This window comes from Rhipicephalus microplus, chromosome 6 (genome assembly GCF_043290135.1).
Source record: "Rhipicephalus microplus isolate Deutch F79 chromosome 6, USDA_Rmic, whole genome shotgun sequence".
Taxonomy (NCBI): Eukaryota; Metazoa; Arthropoda; class Arachnida; order Ixodida; family Ixodidae; genus Rhipicephalus; species Rhipicephalus microplus.
The window spans coordinates 101858798-101882951 of NC_134705.1; the positions used below are offsets into that span (position 1 = coordinate 101858798).

At 46.3% G+C, this 24154-nt stretch overlaps 1 protein-coding gene across 1 annotated transcript in view; it reads left to right on the top strand.

Annotated features, from left to right (window-relative positions):
• Positions 1-24154, top strand: part of dysf (neuronal PAS domain protein dysfusion) — a 160513-nt gene that overhangs the window by 12174 nt on the left and 124185 nt on the right. The window lies entirely within an intron of this gene.

Sequence of the window (24154 nt, forward strand, 5' to 3'; positions counted from 1 at the left end):
TGGCTTCGCGATGCAGACATTTTTCTATCGGCCAGAAAAGCGATAACCGCTGTGCCTGCTTATCGCTCGCATGAACCGGTGCGAGGAAAGCGAATCGTTCGTATTCGCTGAACTGATTATATGTGGGATTTAACGTCCCAAAACCACCATATGATTATGACAGACGCCGTAGTGGAGGGCTCCGGAAATTTCGGCCACCTGGAGTTCTTTGAAGTGCACCCAAACCTCAGCACATGGGCCTACAACATTTCCGCCTCCGTCGGAAACGCAGCCGCCGCAGCCGGGTTTCGATCCCGTGACCTGCGGGTCAGCAGCCGAGTACCTTAGCCACTAGACCACCGTGGCGGGGCTATTCTCTGAACGTTACGGAGCACCTGATTCAGGCCGCGCGTAGGTGTACCAGTCGATTTCTCACGCGATACTTTTTTGTAATGCGCCGGCGTTTGTAATTCGTGGAGAAACGCTAATAGTTAACAAATCCAAAGTTTCAAATTGTCTAATCGGCCGTGTTGCGCAACTTTCTCATTCAATTTTTTACTCACCTTCCTTTCTTCAAAAGTTTATTGTTAATTCCGTATGCCTAATTAAAAATTATTGATACCACGAAAAACGTCTGACTTACTCCAGGTGACGGTAGCAAATGCATTTGATCGCGTCGTCAGTGCGCGTGTAGGCATATTTTCAAACTCTGACTAAATGATGCTGGGGTAACACACACACACACACATATAAATATATATATATATATATATATATATATATATATATATATATATATATATAGTCGGAGTAATAATTCAATGGGCCAGTTAGTCTTCGTGAAGGTATGGGATATGGCACAACGGGAGCGTTGTCAACAAGGATAAATATATTTATTTCCCAACAGTTTCGGGAGGGGACCTCCCTTCATCAGGGGATATCCCCTGATAAAGGGAGGTCCCCTCCCGAAACTGTTGGGAAATAAATATATTTATCCTTGTTGACAACGCTCCCGTTGTGCCATATCCCACACCTATATATATATATATATATGTATATATATATATATATATATATATATATATATATATATATATATATATATATATATATATATATATATATATATATTAACTGTTTCTCACGAGGTGGAATTTTTTGCTGCGCGTCACTATTTAAATGTTTTCGATGTGTTATATTTAAAAAGAAAAATTATTTTTCATCCTCGAAAGTATAAAATGTTTTTTGATAATTTCAAGCGCACAATATTGTAGCGCGGCTTGTTCCGTATGAATGTTCGATGCGACTTGTCGCGTCTAACCAACGACAACATCCTGCCAATGTCATCAATGCTACGTGAGAAACCGTCAATTGCTTCCTCAAATCACATGAATAGTCCTGTGTCACTGTATAGTCCGAAACTAACGTAGTTTCTCTGTTGAGATGAAGACAAAACAGGTTCTTTTTTCGCGTCGTGACTTCCTCAATATCGGTGCATTCCACAATTCCAGGAGAAGCGACGAAAACGACACACTTAGTTTGTGTCGTGCTACTTCTTACGGTAATTTTCACATACATCGCCTTATTTTCTGCTAATAATAGTGGAGGACTATATTGAATGTGAATCACGTGAGAGCGATAACGAACTGTTTTCAATAAACAAACTACTGCATTTTTAATACACCTGTCTTATGTGTATTTGCATTTTTACCTTGAACGTGGCGAAAGTAAAAAATAAGAAATTATTTTTTAAACATAACTTATGAAGGGTAATTTTTCAATTGCGCAATGCTTTAGGTACTTCTTCGTTAAAAAGGATTGATTGATATGTTGGGTATAACGTTCCAAAACCACCATATTATTACAAGAGGCGCCTCAGTGGAGGGCTCCGGTATTGTCGACCACCTGGGGTTCTTTAACGTGCTCTCAAAGCAGAGCATACGTATAGCATCGGTTCAAATGGGAAGTTTTCCCAAATATTTACTTACTACCGCCCAGAAGCTCCTTTACTGCCATGGAGTGAATTTCTCCGGCCAAGGTATTGGTAATTGTGCCATACAGACATTTTTATTCAGCTTTTATGCTGTGGAGAGCATGATGTTTGAAGTATTTAATCCATGTAAACTGTCTTTCTTTATTATGAATACTTATCGCTTCAGTGAACCACATATAAACTTTACAGTCGCTTCATTCGAAGGGAGCATTTTTGTCCAACTACTACCTGAATAAAAAGAAATATGCCACCCTAAAAGTATCTCAGTGACGATTTTTCTTAGTTATCAGACAAAAGACCTCATAAAGAAGCAAATATTCTATTGCTAAGGTGTGACAGTTCCCTTCGGAAGCGTCGACATATTCGTAGAAGCATACGTAAGATTATATTGCTACTTCACGTTTCTGCTCAGTATATATAGCTTGCAATATGTAGTGTTAGAGAACGTCATCACCTCACACGCACGAAAATGCATAGAATATGTGGTTGCTCAAGGTTTGCACCTCTTCTTGGGTTTCACTTTAGCATTCCCGCTATATCTTGGTGCTTGTCGTGTCGTTCTCTGTAGTGTAAACTATTCGGATAGAAAGAAGATTAAGAGACAATCACTGCGACCACCTTTCAACTATATCGCTACAGTGGTTACGAGGCATGCATGGATTAGGTTATACGTACTTCTGGACCACGGGCATGTAAGGATTCATTGGTGTAAATAAATGATCACGGCACATCCGCGGGGTGGATAATGATGAGTGGGGCGAAGCGTCCGTCAGTCCGTCCGTTCGTTCTTGCTTCTTTACGTCCGCCCTTGTAATCATCCATCCATGTCACCATCCGTGCGTGCGTCTGTCCGTGTGTCCATCCATCCATCTGTGCGTCCGTCCGTATGTCCCTTCGTTCGTCCTTCTGTCTGTATGTCCGTCCGTCGGTGCCTCCGTCCATGCGGCCGTCCATGCGTACGTCCATGCGTACGTCCATCCGTCCATCTAGTGAACGCTCCAAGTACTACCATCTCGCACCTTTTCATCATATATTCCTCATATACAGGTGCCCCCATCCAGCGGACATTTCAAGGACTAAACGAGAAGTGACTGCCATTACAACACGGGTCGTAGGACTTATGGCGTAAGAAGCTTTGCCGCTAAAAAACAGATTATGGTGGGCATGAAGATTCATACAGTTTACGTTTCAGTAAATAATACCCTTGCGGTCAAATATGGGGAGTTTCCACATAGTAGCTTATCCATGCTTCAAACTGAGAATTTTGTTTATTTATTTTTATACATATTCCGTTCTATTGAAATGTCCCTTGTTTAAACTGCCGCCAGAGTTTTCTTGTCGTGCTTTCAAAGCGTTGAACAATCGTGCTTAATATAGTGACAATAAAAATAAATAACTTGCATATTATACAGTTAAAGTAGAATTTGTGTCCTTGTTGCCTCTATGTCGTCGTTTTGTTCTCGCGCTATAGCTATCGTCGCGCTGATTTGAGTCGCGTTCATGTACTTGCGTGTAAACAATCAATATAAATGATCATCGTTGTATAGTTTTAAAGAACTATAGTGCATGTAACGTGAGTTTTTTGCCCCGTGTGAATTTAATTTTGCTCGTTACTTCCTTATCTGTTTAAATTATTCTTATATATTCTTATACATTTGAGGGATGTCCTATCTAACGTTATTTCGCGAGTTTGGCTATCTTACGAGAAAACTTCGTTCTGCCGAGGAAAATACAATGAGATTGCCTTGAACCTACTTTTCTAGCATTTCTGAAAGCGTGGAAGCTAACTTTGCTCGTACGCCGTGTTGTCATAACATTTGTTAGCTCAGACAACTATACTTTTTCTTTGCGAACTAGCTCAGGCCAACCTTTCTGCTTTCTAATAAATTCTCACTCTCTCACCATTAACCGGAATAAAATCAAATTTCTCTATGCTTGCTGATTAGGTAAAAGATGATCATGTAAAAGCAAATGCCGTTAGTGTACCCAAGGATTGCGTGCCCAAAGCCAATCAAGTGCTATACCTCAAAGACGATGGTACTGGGTGTCCCGTCTTACTTGGACCGAGATTGAAAAGGTCAAAATCTTGAGTGGTTGCGAGGCATTGTATACGAAGTGTCTATATTAGCAAAAGTCGTGCGTACTTAGTAGGAGCTATCTTTCTTTCACGACCATGGATGTATTGATTAAAGAGGTGTTCTAATTTCGGCAACTTTTTTTTTCATTATTGCTTGAATGGCCAACACGTCACTTCTCTTGTTTCATATCCCATAAAAAATTCTCAAATTGGAACTAGAGTGTACTAGAATGGGGGAGTGGGTCCACTGAAGGCTCCACGCTGAGGCGTTTTTTTCGGAAAATCCAGGTGGCGCTACCATCGCCTTCACCTGAAGACTTAGCCGTGGTTGCCATGGTTACAAGTCCCCTTTGCCACGCGGTTCGCGACGGGTGGGTAGTCTGATAGTTCGCGCGGTTCGCGTGCTGCTCGCGCGTCTGGCGCAGTCTCGCAGCGTTGTTGCTTCGTTCGTGCGTGCGTGGCCGTGAACGGCGTCGCACCGTGCTTCCGCGCCAGTTCAACAAAATCTAAATGTTTATATTGCGAAACGCCCTGCTCGTATAGGTAGTCACGCACGCAAGTACCGTGATTTCCACGGTAATTGTTTACAATCAAGAGCGTAAGTTGAATTTGGCTTTTGCGAAAACGTACGCATCGAAAGTGTAATATGAGCATTAACTGCGATGCTTTTAAAAATGTCAATATAACTGGGATATATAAGTAAGTTTGCGTTTGGTGCAAATTTAGACTCACGGCAGCAAATTGAATATGATGCAAGACTAAAGTTACCAGCTGTTATCACGAGAATTAAAGCTAAAGTATGCGAACCCTTCTGCAAATTTGCAGCTATTCGTTAGGGACGCGTGATATTATTGAAAAACTGAACCAGTCCTGTTGCGATTACGTGAGGGTGTTGGCAAAGGAAGTTTAGTCACATCGGACGGCAACTGTGCTATTCGTAGGAAATGACTTATAGGGCGGACGCACGTCCGTCGCGGTGGTTTTATGATGAGTTTTTGTTCGGCATCTAGTGCTGGTATACGTTGTAGGTATTAATGAAATATGTTATATTTTACCTTTTCTCTTCGTGCCTGCGGTACGTGTCCATGCAAACATTTGCTCGAAACATGAACGTGTTTTCACCTATAGATAGGAAGTCTGAAAGACACCAATAAAGAAGTGATATGCGCAAAATATTTTATTTTAAATTGACTGCGCAAGCTTTTCGCATAAATATAAAAAACAAAATAAATATCATCGAAAGACTTCGACACCGTCGCTCAAGGAACGTCAGGCTCTATGTTGTCCTGCTAAGCTTTAAGTGTTTTGCTCTCGCTCGTTTCGAAGCGTTTTCCCTGTTCATTCCCTTCACTAAGAAGTGAAGGCGAGTGAGCACGTAGAACGAAACGAGCTTTGTGCTCACTGCATCTTTGTGGTCTGGACAGCCGACCGCTTTCGAGTTCAGAAAATTAGTTTTCACCAATGAAAGGATGTCAGAGATGCTATCTGTGTGCAACATGGAAACACTGAAACATTCAGTAAACAAGTTTTCAAGTGAGGCAATGAAATCATACAGCTGTCGTGAGGGGTACAGAAGTCCACCCCAGTCGCATTGCTCCGTGAATTGCGAAGGGAGCTGTTCAGCAACCGCGACAGCTTTCTCAAACAGAAGCACTTCTTTGCATTGTACGCATGCCAACTTCAATACACACTTTCTGGCCACGTACCCTGCTGTGTAGTAAATGAGTCTCGAGTCACTCTTCTCCAAAGTCACATCGATGTGGTCAGCAAACTTTTCTGGCATCGTGGCAATCGTGCTTTCGACCTCGCCAAGTTTTCCCTGTGATATAAGATCATCAATTTTTTTGTGCGTGACCTTTAGACCCTGTCTGTCATGCACAGTGACAAGAGCGTTTATCATGTCAGGGTTTGCGTTTGCGCTGTCCACACTGTGCGCCAAGTTATAAAAGGACAAGCAGTTGACGGTTATTAGAAACTCATCCGGAGAGGGGTGCGCGTTGCAGCCACTTGACTGGCGAACGATGCCGAAGAAATGTTCCACGGGATCGGTGCTAAGTCGAGATGTCATGAGATATTTGAATCCAACGCTCTCTGTCAGGTACTTCAGCAATGAAAGGGTATTTGCTATAGTGACCCTAAAACCTATGGCAGTGGACTCGCTGAGAAAGTGCCGCTTGTTGTCACTGAATGATTCCCAGTCATTCAGGAAGTCCAGAAAATTGGACAGGAATGCCACGTCTGTAGAAGCTGGTCTCAGCGCTTCGGCCCGAAACCTGGAAGTCATCACGGTGATCAGTCGTTGGATCTTCCTGCAAAATAAACAAAAAGAATGTATGTCAGAAGAGCGCTCATCATGCGTTTGAGATGTTTACGATTACACTTAATTCATTTGGAACGTAGGCGCAACTCACGAGAAGAACAGCTGAGTTGCCTCGATGCTGCCACACCTTCTCTCGATGTCCTCCTTGTAGAAGGCCAGGCCCCGTAGGACATATGGACCGAATAGTTGGAAGGCGAAAGGGGTTCTCATCTTCTCAAATGAGTTTGGTTCCAGATGCGTCTCGGTCAAATTGGGCATAACTTTCAGTGTCCTAACACTTCTGTCTAGAAGGTACGCCTCCCGAACCGGATGCACAGACACCTAGAAATATAGGTTGAGGTAATGCAATGTATGCAAAAAACACAATCTTTGTAAAATGTCAACCATGAATCTATACGTACCAATCCGTCTGGTGTTGCAAAGCCTTTCTGGAGAAGACCATTCCTGAGGCATTTTAGCAGATGCGGGAAATCGGAGATAAAGTGCAATTTCCTCATCTCGTCGACAGGATGCTGTATGGCGCCATTTATTTTCTTCGATGACGCCGACACCCCCGCTAGCTTCCACATTTTTCGATTCCAGGGGGCTCCGTCACAAGTGATGTGGTCGACGAACAAGCCCGCCTGTTCCACGAGGATGGTAGCTTCCATGAGAATTTTCAATAAAATGTCTCCTCTCACATTTCCTTTTGTCGCAAAAACGCCCACAATTTGGCTCCATTTTCCAGCGAAAGGCACAAACATGATGACCATGCCGTGATCACATTGCTGGTACTTGTCTTCGGGCTTCGTAAATTCTCCAAGGTCCACGAAGCCTTGAATCTGGCCAGACGCCGTCACATTGAAATGTTCTGACAATTTCATTTCGTCCACCAATAGTCCGCCGTGTCTTTCGAGGTCTGACATGCTCGCGGTTTTTTTCTTTAGAGTGTTCATTACTGCTTGATTAAAACCGAAGGCCGACTCGTATGACCTCAAGTATCTTTTCAAAGTAGTGTTGCTGGGCATCATGAGAATTTCGTTCTTTCTGATGTGCTGATAAAGCCGGGGACTCTTTAGTTTCATGAGTAAACACTCGAGGATCCACTCCTGATTGTAGCGCATGCCCTGCTTGCTGGTTTGTTTGGCAGCTTGAAAGCAAGCGCGAACACTTGCCTGCTGCTTTCGCGGTAGTGACGATATTTTATCCTCTAGTATTTTATCCGCGACATTCGCATTGTTTGCCCTCATCTCTTCGAGACGACCAGCAATGTCCAACAGCCTTGTCGCCATCCGCTTGTTTCTCTGACTCAGGACCCGCAGTTTGGTGGAGACTGAGTTTCTTCGCTCTTTTCGTTTTAGGTAGCTTTTTCTGGTGAGTATTACTTTCCTCACGTACTTGCATGAAATGCATGAAGAACCTGGAAGTATACGAGAAAAAAATTATGAAGAGCTTCCAGTTTTTTACCATGCATGTTTGAAACGCAATTTATGCACTTTCACTTTCTGTAGGCAAACTATTCTTTCGTAAATGTTAATGAGTACTACAAAAATTAGGGGCCACACAAATGTTCTAGCATTAAACAGGTTACTGATTGATTAATTGTACAATTACAAGTGACGTCTCAATAAACGTTTGCCGCACTCACCTTGTTGTTTAACCGCTCCTTTGCACGTGACACTGAAGACAAGGCCGTCGGAATGAGAGATTTGCTGCTCCAGTTTCTTCGTAAGAACGTCATAGGTGAAGTCCTTCGCCCTACCTGCTCCTCTGCAAGGGTGAAGAGATTCTGCGCAGTCCAGGACTTGTTTGGCATCTTCAAGGTTATAGGCGACCTTTTCGGAGATCAGCGTCTTCCGAACATATGTCCGACAAATCACTTCACTCCGGTCGGTACCGTAATTCATGAGCACAGTCTTTTCGATGCTTACGAGTTCACGACTTAGGGAGGCCGAAACATAAGCAATTCCGTCATAATGACGAAACTTGTGCATTGCCCAGTGGTCGTTTGGCCGGACAACGTCTTCAAGTTCAAATGCGTTGTCGCTTTGCCTCGCACTTTCGCAATCTTCAAATCTCAGTTGCGGCTCAACTGATTGCAGCGCAGTTCTTTTTGACGGCTGGTCTTCACAGGTTGGTGGTGAAGCCGCTCTCTTCTTCGTTGACTGCTCCGGTGTGGGCTGCTCGTCAGGACACTTCAGGAGATGAGGTATAATTATGGGTACAGCATCACTGCGAAGTTCCGGCTTTCCCCGCTCTATATATACTTCTCGGCCTTCGATAATATGTACATATTGCCTTAGTATGTATTTTTGCTCGAAGTGCAGCTCGCAAATGGCATCGGTGACTTGCAAGGGCCGATCAGCGCGGTTGAGATTCTGGTCCCATAGCCGGCGTCTTTCTTCGTCTTGAGGTACTCCAAAGAGTGAGAGCTTGGGCTGGTTTTTAACTCTGCTGTATCCGGTTTGGCAGCCTACGACACAACAGTAATTTCTACGCCTAGACGTGCTCATCCTCTAATCTTTTGAAGCAGCTTGGAACGCTCCGTTATGCAACCAGCAGACACATATCTGCGCACGCAAACGTGCCGTCTGCCGCGTATTCTTTGTCCAGACGGCTTTGCTCAAAGGGAAATACAAACCTACGCGTTCACGAAAAAAAGCATACATTTTATTTCATGTCACTTGTTTTTGTCTCTAATAATGTGTAAAAAAAGAACCAGGAGACAAATTGTGAAAACAGCGCACGAACGACGGTGCATCGAACAGACGACGGCGCGTCGAGCAGACGACAACATCGAGCGCTCAGCGTCCCCGCCAGCGCGTCGTGCGGCCCGAACCGCCGCACGACTCGCACGCTCCCGCCGAAACTGACGTCACTTCAGGAGAAGGCTACTGCAGCGCCACCAAATTTTCCGCCGTTTTTGCTTCACCCGCACCGCTTGCCGCCGGCCACAGTGGACCCACTCCCCCATTCTAGTACACTCTAATTGGAACAATACTTTTGTGCAGAAATTTGCTCAGTTGCTTTAATTGATCAGCACAACCCACAGTTCAACATAAGACACAAGTGCGTATTTATGCACCGCCGTTCAAACTCTTGGAAACACTGCAGTTGGTTTGCAGAGTTTAACGGCCGAACGTTGCTCAGGCTATCAGAGTCTCCTGTAGAGGACGGCTGTGGATAATTTTGCGCAATTGTGGTTCTTTAATGTGGAGCGATATCGCAGAGTACATAAACCTGCAAGTGTTTTGTCTGCATCGAAATCTGACAGGCAAGGCGGAAATGAAGCCCTCGTCCTTGAGATCAGAATTCATGTTGCACCGTGGCCACTGGGCCACCGCAGCAGTGACGCTCGAAGAGCCCTGCATTTCGGAAACAAATGCACATTTAAAACACATTCGAATCAACAATATTTATTTTTATTCTTGTATAAAAGCATCTTCATGGTTTGACTATTCTCGACAGTCATGCTTGATTCTCCCCATTTGTCGTGTGCAAACTTTGCCTTTCTTTTCCCTCTATTTTCCTTCCTTCGTATCCCCCAGAGACTATCACCAATGCGAGGGCGAGGAAGGTGGGCTAGGAAATAGATCTGGGCAGAAACTACACTCTATAGAGTCTAAGTTAAGAAACTATAAGCTCAACATATGGCGATACTTCTTCCGTAACCTAGAACAAACGGTCCTATACGTATAGTCTACCGAATATGGCGTCCAGCGTGCTGGTGTCACAAAGGTGTAAAGACGTTTGTGCAGCTACGTTCAACAGGAAAAGTGTGATTGGGAAAAAGGTGGTATACGCGCGTTGTGAGATATAGTATATGAAAAGGAAATGAGTTCGTGGGGAACGGTGGGGTTGAGCAACCATGCGAGAATATTTTTTATCTTTGCTTTCTTTGCTTGACATATTTACGACGTGGAGCAGCTGTGTAGACTCCGGGAACGTTATAGTCTTGCGCACATGTTTCGCAAATGGAGTCGCCAGACAGCGCTGGGTGCCGCAGGAGCACCACGCCTTGAATTTCGGGCATAAATCGAGTTCCCTTGATTGCACACTGAGTGGCGAAATTTCGCACTCAGACAATGCTTAGATTGTTCAAAGGTTATACCAAGTGACGTGTTGCAAAATAATGGTCGTGTCAGTGTCTCTGCCAACGGATATCGACGAAGTTTTGAAGAATAATAATTGGCTGGCTACTGATCGCTTGCTACTTACATTGTCTGCCTGGGTGGAAGAGTGTCTATAGAGTACTGCGCTGCCGATACGAGGTCACTGCTTCGATCCGGCCGCGGTAGTAGCATATCCATGGAGGCGAAATGGCAGAGGCACGTGTTCTGTGCAATATCAGTGCACGTTCAAGAACACTATAAGGTCAAAATTTTCGGATCCCTTGTCTAAGACGTCTCGCATCATCATATCGTGATTTTGAGACGTGAAACGCCAGATAATAATATTATTATGCTGTTCACGTCTTTGAGCTCTACAGTTAACTGCGCCTTTATTCTTGATTGGTGAATGGCTAAGAGAGAAAATAAAAGATTTTATCTAGAAGCATCCGTAGCATTATATAAAGCTGTACCTCGTCCACAAACAGCTCGAGCTTATTCCTTTCTAACATTTAGATATCATTGATTCCGTTGGGGCAATGAGTTGTAGTTCGAAGAATTTGTGTTATGCCGTGAGAACGCATACAGAAGTGCAACTGCACCCACATGTCGAAATTCTAGTTTTCAGCAGTAATCCTCGAGGATCATACGTATGGCAGCCGAGTGTGAGGTGCCTAACGTACGCCGAGATAGTCTTTAACACGGTGCACTCTACGATTGTGCAAGCTATCAGCTAGCTGAATATGATAATACGGATAGCAAAACATTCGTATGATAATACGGATAGCAAAACATTCGCGAGATCTTGGTCGCATGACCGAAGCTGTACTTTTCGTTACTTTATAGGCGCATAGGACACTCGAGGAAAACTTATTCTCCTCTGCGACTTCTTTATATCGAAGTGGATGTCCATCACTGGGATGGTCGGTCACGCCCGAACATGTAACGGACACGTCACTCAGCGACCACCCCATGACGTGATACGCATTTCGTGGGAAGCACGAACACTCCTGACAATGTCCCACAGGGCTGAGGTAAAGAAGTCATCCACGTGTGTCGCCACCAAGACATACATAAGAAGGGGACAACCAACCTGTCCCAGCCGTGAACTGGCCTTCGCATATATAACGTATAACTGTACCCGCTCCCGGAAATCAATGGTATACTTATCTTGCATTCATCGCGTGACATGTCAATCTGTTCTCGTGTATACGAAGCATTCAGCACAGTACGCTGAAGACAAACGTTGCACGTTTCTAAACTCGGCATAGCCGCGCAGACAAGCATGTTTTTAAAGAGCTGTCCCGTTCCTCTGCTATAGGTGGTCGCGTGTCCACGTCCTTGCAGGAACTCGAGCACTTCCTCCAAGATGTGTTTGGTCAGCAAGGGCTCGGCATCTTCTGGAAGCGCCTGTCGTCTGCCTTATGCACCGTCGTCTGCTACTGTGGACACGTCACGAACTCTTCTCGCAACAGCTTGCGTCGTTCCGCTGTCGTTCCCATACGTATTTATACTCGGGCCACGCGTGAACCCTTATATCTACACATACCACGACGAACAAGCGGCAGACGATCGTTTCAATCAACATGACATGTGGTGGTTTGTTTGGTGTACGCGCATGCGTACACGCATCCCAACCAGGATGTATGAGTGCTGAATAAAGGACCGCTGCAGGTACAGCGCTCATCCGCGAGGCTCTACGAGATATCAACGCCGTGGCCAACAGCAACGACGCCTCTCTAGCCGACACGCACATGCGTTGCGGGAGCCACTTCCTGCGTTTCCATCTTTCAACCGGTGGCCTCGCGCTTGTCAGCTAGGCCTAACGTGGCGTCGCCAAGCAGACGAAGATGGGCCTTGCGTACCGACGTTGTCGTCCCCCCGCGGCGCTGCGGGTGTTCTCTTTATTCTTTTTCGTTAGCCTATCGATGGTGCGCGTCAGAAACCTATGGGCCGCTGTCACTCAGCAGTCTATAGCATACGGATCAATGTGGTTGCGCTTATTTATAGAAGGATGTAAAAGAGAGAGGGGGTTTTGTAACCGGACGCCGCTAGGGTACCTCTGTCGCCTTGGAACGCTTCTATACTGTTACCTCTCCCTTTCCTGGGCTCGCCGACCGTCTCCGACCTGCGAGCCAACTGTCTTCGACAGTCGACCGGCTTCCGACGACTGACAACTCGTAGCCAGCCCGTCCATGCGCTTGACGCTTCTGAACGCAAGCGGTCCAACCGGCGTAGTCTTATAGGCTCATCCACGTCTGGACGGCGGTGCTGTGTGCTTTGCTCTTTTTAATTATTGCACCCGTTGTCTGCCGTACAGCACGCATCGGCGCCAGCGGCGCCACATGTACGCATGCATCCCGCTAACAAGACGCCAGTATGGCGCCGCCTGACCAAGCGGCATCGGATGGCGTAGCTCCCATCAGAGACAAGCTCCCACTTCGGCGGATGACAGGATTAATAATCGAATGCGTAGCAGAAGTAATAAAAAAGAAAAAACTGCGAAGCGTTGAAGACGCGTGCGCGGCAGGCTTTGAAAGATACGTATATATGAAAGACTGCGGAGCCCGGCGAGTCTGTCTCCCTCTACGTTTCTTCTTCTCACGCTGTCAAAGACGGCCTAAAGGCCTTGCTGGTTTGCGTACATTTATGGGCGATTGCAAGGGTGTGTATCCACCGTGTGGGTATGGCTGCTTTTCCTGTTTTCTTGAAGACGATGCCTGAAAGTTGTGAGCACCGTATGCGCACAACGATCCCGGGATAGAGTATTTAAGGGTTAGCGAAGAAACGGAAGTCAAACGTACGAAATACGTTTCAGGGCGTGGGCAAGGTAGGCCATTTCGCTTACTTGCCTATTGCTCATCATCCCCTTGCTTCTCACAGAGTAGTAAGTCCTGAAAGTTTGGGTGGAAGTTGGCAAACAGTGATATGCGTAGGAGCTTTATGAGGTCGCTATGATAAATGTGCTTGCATAAGAGCTTTCACGCAGTATCAGGGAAGGGGGAAGGGACTCATTGGAAGATAACGTAAAAAGACGGTGCTGGTAGCCCAGAGGCATTAAAGATTAAAAAAGAGCAGCAAGAATGGTGCGCCTGAAGAGCGTCGATGCTGTGGTAGCACGAAACACAGAATGACGCGAAATAAAACCGGGACCGTACAAGTGTGTTTGGCCTCAGCTGCATCGCTTTCAGAGAGCGCTCTCACCGGGTGGAGAAAATGCACAGCAGGGGGGCTCAAAGCCTTCGAAGCGGGGGAGTCGCGAGCACCCCGGTGCGGCGGTATACGCGAACGCGGAACTGGTCGTCTAGCTGCTCGCCGCATGCTCGCACACCGGCGGCACCCGCCGATGCTTTACTGCGATTCTTTTACTTTTCTTTTCCCCACCATGTCAAATTTGTCTGCGGATTCTTGTTGCGGCTGTCGGGAGGATGCGGATTGAAGACGGCTTTCGACGTGCGCCGCCACCGTAGCTAGCGAGCTCGGGTAAACGCACTGGAGAAATGACACGAGTGTCGGTTTTCGCTCCGCCTATGCTTTTTTTTTTATCTTTTTCTCACCGCTGTCTTTCTTACAGAAGCGAAGCAGTCGGTGTCGTATGCTTGCTCGCGTCACTCGCGCTATACAAGGCGGTGGGAACGAGAGCTAGGCCTATCGGGATTCTTTTTCCTTTTGTTCTTGGCATTGGGTTGGATCCGCTTTCCGGCGGCTTTCTTCTTCCGCGACGCTGCGCGGTACGCTTTAAACGTTCTGGATTATGGGATTTGGCCACGGTTGTCACATAGGAGGGACGCTTCTATTTCGCGACTCGACTTCTGGGCTCGGTGTCGTCGTGTGCCCGGGGTGCGCCGCGCGCCTCTGTCCCGACGAAGCCGACAAAGCTGTCGTCTTCGATTCACACGAACGGCTGTGGATGTCGAGCCAAGCGCCTGCAGAAAGACATGTCTTCCTCAAGGCGCTACCGGCGTGTGTAAGTGATGCGAATGAGTTACACAACCGGCGCCACGTTGAAGTTGCAAACTCCGCTAGCAGCCGCAATGGAGATACCACACGCCAGTAAGCATTACATATGTCTCCTTGAGACGTCAGCACAGGTTGTGACATGAGGAGACGTGTTACGTGAACCTTCCAAACTCACACTTTGTAGTAGATAGACAGCACGAGAATGAAATTGAATGTGCGAGAACAGTAAATTATAGTTAACTTCGAAGTTATAAAATTGCGCAGTCTTGTTTATAATATGGGTTTCGGGTCGGAAAGATTGGGTGGTTGAAATTATTTCCAAACGCGTCTGGTGTTCCGTTTCATGCAGATTAAACGAAATTCCCCGAGGTTTTGAATCACTGTTGTTTAATTGACTAATCTGAACCTTGCCTCTTACGGCACTCTGCTTGCACGCTTCTGTTCACAGCAGGCACTCGGTGCCGAACGAGTGAAGCGCGACGCATTACAAGCACGATTCTTTCATCTCGGGGGAAAAAAAAACGGGCCAGTGCACTGCACATGTGGTCTCCGATAATAGTGAAAGCTCAACCCGTATTCAAGATGCGTCACACGTCCGTGGCCATTGTATTCACGCCAACCTTATACATACGCTCACTTACAGTGTTCCCTCTTTTTTTTTTTTCAGTTTTCCTCATCTAGTTCACTTACCTCTTTGGCCTTATCATGTATCTCCCCTTCCGTCTCTTTCCTGTTCGTTCTTGAGCTCGTTCTCTCGCTCTTTTGTCCGTTCGCTCACTCGCTCGCTTCGCCGTCTCTCTCTCTGGTCCTCGCACTATATCTTTCGTGCAGCGCATGTATAGTGTACAACATAGCTTCGCAGTGCAACGGCCCAGCCGTCTTGACGTAATGTGCCACCTCACAATGCAACGCCGACGCAACGTTCTGTGGGTTGTTGCCCCGCGGTATTCGTCCTCGCTTCCGGAGACAGGGAATGAAGCGTACATAAGATGGACCGGACGATGCGTTACGTATTTATGCATTCACGACTCCGTCGTTACCTTGCCTTTTTCTGCTTTTATAATTATTTGTTTAAGCCTTCCGCGAGCGGTACCCTGCGTTTACCTTATAGTAAGCACGCGTCGGTTTTGACATTCCGTGTACATTGGGTCTCGTCGCATTATGTAACGCACACGTGTTACGCATAGTAAATGCGTTTACCCGCTGTCGCCAGCAACTGATAAAATATACCCAAGCATTGCTGTGTACGTTTCAATAACGGGTTTCGCTTCAGTTATTCTGTCAGGGTTTCTTTCTTTTCTTGGATATTTGAAACCACAAAGCTGATTTTGCCACCACCAATGCTGATTGTGCATACTGCACAGAAGTCGTTTTGGATGTAGTTTTTGCCTGTAGAGTAAGTCCGGGTCGTGAGCATTAAGCGCGTTTTTACATTTAGGTATTGTGGTATTCTTTTGGATACCACAGTCATCGTGGTCGACCTCAGAGCGTATACGCATGAGACACCCATTGCGCAAGTACGCGTCCTAGGCATAATCGAATACTTCTCAAGCATCCGTGTATCATAACGAATAACTCTCTGATGGGACTACGCCAGTTCCTACTTAAGTTTTAAATCTGCACTGTAAACAAAAGTTAGCCGAAATGGGAGTTTCTCCAGCACATGAGCCCACAAAACTCCCCTGCCTCAATTATTTACTCCCTGGTAGGGAGTGAACTCGGCACATGTCATCGTAAAACGCCCCCTCCTTAATCACAGAGTTTATGAACGACATGACCTTGTTAAACTCCCCAGGGAGTTTCAGATCACGTGGTTACAAACTCCCTATAGGAGCTTTAAAAACCCTCTTTGGGCGTGACGTGTGTGTGTGTGTGTGTGTGTGTGTGTGTGTGTGTGTGTGTGTGTGTGTGTGTGTGTGTGTGTGTGTGTGTGTGTGTGTGTGTGTGTGTGTGTGTGTGTATGTCTGTACGGGCATATGTTTGAACGTCGGTGTGAAACACATGTGATTTGTGTGGCTAACCGTGTAAGCATCTGTCAACAGGCAACGAAATTATAAGTGCAGCGAAGAATAGCAATGACCGGGTGGTATTTAGTGGGAACATTTCAATATATTTCGCACTTTAAACCACGCTGCACATCGGTCCGATTCCTCAACGAAACGTCCTGAATGCCACGCTTCAAAGGGCCGAGTAACAAAAAACTTCGAAGAATAAATTAATGGTAGCAAAAGTAAGCTGTTACGATCGTCAGCGGCTGCTCCAGGAGTTTCACCATCAGAAACTTCGAAGTAGTCTGAAGTAGGCTTCGCTCGACTACGGCAGGCTGGCCGGCAACCGGTCTGAGAGTTGCGCCGGCGACGCGCTCGCCCCGTCTCTGCCAATAGTGGCTTCTCGGAGTGTCACCGGTATTTCACCGGCTGTAACATCTAAGCGGTAAGAAGGCCTCGCTATGCCGTCGGTATCAAGCCGGCATCGTATCGAACTCGCACTGTGCGCTAGCCACCGCGGCAAGCGCTACGAGCTAGCACCGACCACCGGCGATGCAAAGAATGTGTTTCACAAAAAATGAAGGCTGCTGGGATGTATAACAGTCTTCTGCGCCTTGCGACCGCAGCTGTCAATGACTAACTACAAGGCGAGCGCCGAACGAGGCGGAGTACGATCGTCAGCGATTGCACCGTAAAACTTCGAAGCGGTTCGAAGTAGGCTTCGCTCGACTACGGCAGGCTGGCCGGCAACCGGTCTGAGAGTTGCGCCGGCGACGCGCTCGCCCCGTCTCCTCCGATAGTGGCTTCTCGGAGTGTCACCGGTATTTCACCGGCTGCAACATCTAAGCGGTAGGAAGGCCTCGCTATGGCGTCGGTATCAAGCCGGCATCGTATCGAGCTCGCACTGCGCACCGGCCGCCGTGGCGAGCTCTGCGAGCTATACATGCAAGGCATGCGAGCAACGGGAACAGCGACTTAGAACCGTCTCATTCGTTTAAGTCTATCGCTCCGTAGCTTAAACTGCGTGGATAGCGGACACCCATTTCTGTGCATGGGAAAAACGAGACGTAAACTGCACATCAGCAAGCATTTTGTGATCGCCAGCTGTCATTCATCGAATCACCGTGCCGTACTCGTGAGTGAGGCCTAGTCGTCGAACGCGGTAGCGGCGGTCTACCTCGGTTCATCGCTGGAGCTGCTCAATGTGCCTCGTTAATGTGTTCATTCAAGGCCGCGCGCACTTTGTGTATGATTCAGTGCATTTTACGGGTCCACAAACAGCACTGTTGATGCGAATTCAGCCTGTACGACAGAGCGCCAACTGATAAAACTTTTTCGTTATAGTAAAAAAATATTGAATATTAGGCAGGATTAGGATAAAAGGCATGTGTGTTGAAGTGCTTACATCAGACCACCGCAAGTTCATACTTACGCCGTGCGTATTTATTGCTTAATTATTAGAAACAAAAAGGCTTTAACCTGGGCTACAGGAGGTCAGAATGTGGTGCCTATATATACTCGGTGACTATATGGTAGGTGTGTACTGCGTGTGGCAAGCTGTGGTGAGTGCGAGTGTTGTGATATTACGTGAACGTTGTCATAATGTTTGTGTACTTTAATCATTGTTGTGCGTATTAAATGTAATGTAATTAAAGTTACGCTTGCGCATGGTACGGCTGCTGACGTAATTTTTTTTTCTCTGTCGATGCAAAAAGTTTACTCCCATACTGACCTGAAAAAGTTCCCCTATGGATGTAAATAAAAACCCCCCTGACACCATGCGAAAACCCCCTTCTGATGGGGAGTAAATTTTTTACTCCCAGAGACGGGTTTTTTAAAACTCCCATCTGGGTGTGCGCTAGAGGACAAGGTCATTTACTCCCATTTCGGCTTATTTCTGTTTACAGTGTGCCTTATCGCGATCGTTCTCTTCGATGACTCGCCGATACAGTCCTAAATATATTATTCGAGTTTTTGCGGGCGTTATTCACGATAAGTTTATGCGAGGGGCCGTGAAGAGCTCCGAAAATTTAGACCATCTGTTGTTCTTTAATGTGCACATGATATTGCACGGTTCATGGTTCTCTAGTATTTCACCTACAATGATATGCGATGGCAGTGGCTGGGATTGGACGAGCAGCCTGCATGCGGGTCAGCAACCAATCATCGTAGCCAATAATCCACCATGCAGTTCTATACTATAAACACGAGCATCGGACATATTTCTCTACGCGTTAGCTTTCGGGCATCGACTAAGCACGCGCACGGCGGTCTTAACCTTTGCGCCTGACTTTGTCGCCATCAGGTTTCATTACAAATCTGGCAGTCTGAATTACGTCACGTTCACTAAATAAATGGACCACACTGAGCATTGGAACCTCTACTGTACTGCCAAGGTTAACCGCGACAAAGGCGACGCTAACCACTGCGCCAGGCTGCAGTGAAGAACTTGAACTGGTATATCACATTACGGCAAAGAAGAAGCGGCTGAGTAAAGTGTCACAAGAGGATGAAGCACTATACACAATGGGACAGAGGTCTGCTCGGCCATTTCTTCTTTACAATATAATGCGCTATACGAGCTAAAGTACGACGAACAAACTCGCCCAATCTTTTCCACTTCTGTATAGAAGAACGATGGTGCGTTTGGTCATGGTCTGCCTGGTGGCCTATTCAATAAATGGCGCTGCATCACGCCATGCTCGATGCGTAATCGCTTGCTCTGGCTCTCACGATATCGAAATGCAACGAGCTTCACTTACGCAAGAAATAAAGGTGGTTATTATTCTGGTACTTCCACACCATTCCTAAAGTGCTTCCATATGGTTCTCCTTTCATCCGATACGTTTCGGCTCCGTATGTTTTGATTTCTTGATGTTCGTCCTGAAATGACACTCAACTCGCGATGGACTCGCCCCAGTGTTCTAGTGGTATATGGTCGTCGCCTACTGAGCCGCAGGTCGTGTCGTGGGAATGAATCGCGGAGGCCATATTTTCAAGCCAAGTGGCCGGAATAGGCAGAGCCCTCCACTGCGACGTCTCTCATAATTGCGTGGTTGCTTTGGGACATTAAACCCCAACAGTTATTATCGTTGAGCTTGTGAACTCTCAAGACTATTTTTATGGTTTGTCCGTGAACGCGGCCTATAGATGTACCGCTTATCAGTACCAATCATTCGCCAAACAATAAAGATTATAGCCCGTCTACAGGTTGTTACGTGCTGTTTATTACTTCCATTTTTTAGAGAACACCTGAGCTACCTGTTACTTGAAGGCGGTGTGCGCGTCGTGTTCAATATTAGAGACGGTTTAATTGCTCCAACATGCTTTGTGACTCCCTTTGTTGCTCCGCACACACCTCTTTTACCCGTGCCGTCTAAACTGCGGTGAACAGAGGTAAAAAAAGGTCCAATGAATCCAGCGCAGACCTCTTCGAAGGTGATCCTTAGAGGACCTTCCCAGGAACTAAGGGGCTGCTCTGGTGCTCATCGTATATTTGTTTTTGCTTATGAATTGCATAGAGAGTTTCTTTTCAAAGAACTCGCCCGAAAATTCTCGAAAGTGAGGGAAATGAAATATTTTCACGCTGCATACATAATTTGTTTTCCTGTGGTGATATGGTCATATTCAATCGGGTCGAAGCATAAATTACGACTGAAGTCAGTGGAATTGGGGTAATTACCTTTAAAAGTACTCAATACAAGAGGCCGGGCCGAACAATACAGGCCAAATATTACAGGGTCAAATCAATACACTACAGGTGGTCGGCCATCAGGATCCTGCACAGAGCCTGATGCCGCTTTCAGTTTTTACAAAACTTTATATATGCCCGCTGGCGATATTTGAGAAAGATGGAATGGGAGGTCAGCCCATGTGCAGATGACCAAAATTTATATTCATTTTTGTTAAGCTGCTCAATTTTTCGCCAATTATTCATGGCGGGTGTGAGCCGCAAGTTTAGGATCTACATCTACATATAAAAATCTGTGCCGTCCAGCTAGCCAGGACTACCGCCGAGGACATTGCACGATGTTTCGCTGACGACGGCTCCTGGAGGCCTAGCCCGGGCCAGTGATTCCTCGTTGGATCCTTAATAAAGTTTATCACCTATACCTACCTGCCAACTGCTACCATTTCCCAGACGTTTAGTATCAGTGAGCCTAATTGTACCAACAATTCATAGACTTGACCTCGTGGTTTTGCAAGTCTACTTCCTTATAGGGCATGCTGGCGCACGTGCTTTAACAAATGCACAACAATACGAACTGCAATCGACGTCGTAAATGGTGACGTCATTCTAGTCGTCGCCTAGTTAGGCTTATCAAAGCACCGGTACCGACTGGTGTAGCCGGGAGGGGAAAACTAACCCCTCTCCTTCTAGCCCTTTCGTGGTTTCACATGCAAAAAGTACTGTGTGCCTCCTCCCCCACCTCTCACCTTCAATTCCACCAAAAACGTTCCTGGCTACGCTACTGCCCCTTCCCGTTTTTCCGGTGGCTTCGCTTGAATTAAATTGCTCCGCAACAATTACGAAGTGGAATTGGATTTTGGAAAATCTCACTGCATGCAGCAGTGGACTTTCCGCAGGAAAGACTGCGATTCTTCCATTTAGTCGACTACTAGCTTGCGCTAATTAGAAAGAAAGGCCTTTAATTTATTTTATTTCAGAACTGCCGTAATCACTGTGCCAAATACTTATCGTAACATTTATCCCGACAAAAAAAATGCTTACCAAGGCACCGAGCAAGTATTTTCCAATTCATTTATTTTAGAATGCTCTCGTATGCCTTTCTTGAAGCACTGTATATAGGCCAACATGGCTAGTCTTTACTTTTTTTTCGTCTTCTTTTTTTATGACCTCGTTTTTCTGTGTAATGTGTCTATTCACGCAGTCATATTTGTAAGCTTTCTGTAACTTTAAACCGTGAACTATAACAGTACTCTTTCAAAAATAAATGATGTTTAATAAATGGCACTTCACAGAATGCCTTTTTGGTACTTCCTTACTTATGTCTTGTATATGTCCGTTGTGATATGTCCGTTGCGATATCTCTTATGTTACGAATCGGCATGCAGAGGAAAAGGAGATACTTCAAGTGACCTATTTCGCAAAACATCTGTTGTGTCGACAAAGAAAACTTAAGAATGTTACACAGAGCCTCAGAGCCGAAAACTGACCTAATTAAATTACCTTTCATTTCGTACCGAGTCATCCTTTCTTCACATATTAATTTTTATTTGTCACAAGCGGTAGTGTTTAGACAACCTTGATTCAATGCCTCAAATACCCTAACCACTCGAAAATATTCTATTCTTGTGACGTAAAGAGTATAGGAAATATCTAAGTTTTTTTCGTATAATTTGTTCGAATGCTGCTAAAATTACCTCCCTTCACGTCGTCTTGGTTACAAGGACAAGATAAACCCTCGAGCCGAATTTCTTGTCTGTTCAATAAAAATATTGTTTTCTCCACACTCCCTGCAGAACAAACTTCCTTTTTCATAGCGAGCACTAAAATGAATCTTGTAAACGTAATCGCGGAGGATGGTCCGGTCAGCTTCACAGCTCGGCACGACTAAAGAACCATAATAGCGATACCCAGTCGCCGTGTTCAACGACCCATCTCCTGACACCTTCATTCGACCTCTGCTTATTTCAGCCTTCTAGGAGTCAACAAAGAATAAAAGGCAAGTTGGTCCAACTTGGCATTACTTTGCACACACGGAGTCGAGGTACTTCTAGATGGTCGCTATTAATAGCATCCTCATGTGCCAAAAAGATGCAACCATCCGCTTCTAAGCGTGCCCGGTGGGAATGTTCATTAATCCTGGTGGAGGGAGAGGGCGTTGCGCAGGAGTCCTCGCACGCTCATAACGGATGAAAAGCGAGAAACTAAAACAGAATCACTTGGTCGCTGCAGGCATCCAGATGATGGTTTCGCGAACGTGCTGGCTGCTGACTTGGTGCACAGCTAGGTGTCGAGGGCTGGACAAATCTCTCGACATGCCCGGTGGGCTCTCAAGTGTCTCCGGAAACCGAACACCTAGGGAGAGTGATTCAAGAAACAACGTGCACGTTCACGTCGTGCGAGTTTGCTAAGCCTCATTGCTCCTCTGCGAATGTGCGAAGACGCGAACTGCGCTGCCAGCAAAGCCAGAACAGAAGGTTAAATGAACACGATATAGCGCAAAGGCAAAGGCTTAGGGGAAGTGTGTTTGCAGGCGAAAGCCAACATTTGCGTACAGCTCACGTTATGGTGCGAAAGGACAAAGTTGCATCGTTGTAGGTACCGGAAGACGCGAAGGACGGGAAGCGGGAAGCAGACGAAAAATGAGACTATGCTTGCAGACGACACAAAAGGTGCTCGCAGTTCTCGCGCCAAATCTAGCGCTATAGAGTATAGGGCTTGTTAGTTGTTCCATGACTCCGCCTGTTGTTTTAGGCGGCCAGCTGTACATTTGGGTTTTGCAGCTCTCCCCGTGGCAGTATATAGTTTTTATAGTTTCGAGTCTTTCATTTGAAGCTGTGCAAGCTCGTCGTCGTCACTTTGTTTTTACATGAAAACGGTACGAAACACAAAGCGCGAGAAAGAAGGAGAGTGTTACGGCCAAGCTTTTTAGTGAAGAAACGACAATGGTATGGCAACGTTCGTTTTCACTTTCACACGGTCGATTTAGCCTTTTCTTTTTACAGACGTCTTTTTCTCACCCCTTGCGTCGCAACCCGTTGTGTTAGCGTGAAGAGTTGTTCGAAAATTGCAGCACTGAGGTTGCAAGGCTGGGCATCGCGGAGTCAAAAGTAAAACCAACTCCGCGAAGTGTATGGCGTTGCTCTGACACCCTCTTGTTTCAAAACGTGAATGAATGCGACTCGTTGTGCTTGCGAAGGAAAAGAAAACTACTCCCCTAACGATTGCAGAACTACTGATCCCCTCGTCGGTTTTTGGCACACATTGGAAAGGGGACTGACTGTAAGCGCCATGAAAGCGGGGCCTTCCGAGCCGACTGAACAGATGCACGCGTTCACCGTAGTTGAGTGTATATATATGCATACGTGCTACTTTATGGACAATAAGAAATAGCACGGAAAAGGCCACCCGTGCATCTCTTCTGCCGCCACCCTCTTCTGTTTTTCTCAAAAAGCCTTTGCTTGTCATTGAGGGCGAGGATAGTGAGCAGATCCACCCGCTAGACAAAGCTATTACGTCCGACCCGAAGTCGTTGGCGCGCGCTCTTTATTTCGAAAGAGGCCTAGTCAGTGACGCGGTACACCGCAAAGGGCGATCACAGACGAAAGCATCGTGGGAACGGGCTGTGGTACGTCGACAAGCCCTCCGCCCTACGGTTGGAGCTTTCATTGCTTGCCTGCATTGCACACCTTGAAGCGTTTTCTCTGGGTGTATGCACTTGCGCAGCCTCCTCCAGTTGTGATGTACATCTTTGTGTGCACTGTGAAGGCTTTGAGTCCCGTCGCAGTGAGCATCGCCTTTTAGACCAAACCAATAAGCAGTGAAATGTAATGCTTGATCAATATGTGGGAGTAGTATTCAGGGTGTACATTACTGACCGACGATGTACGCGTCACATAGGCCTGGGGCAAGATGTGGTTTTAAAGGTGTATGCGCTACGTCCAACAGCTTTCACATGCATGTACGGCGCTTTCCTAGGTGCCATGTAGATACCCGCTTAGGCTTATGCAGTTACAGCGCAAGCACGTTTCCTATCGCTGGATATAGTGTCAACAGAGTCA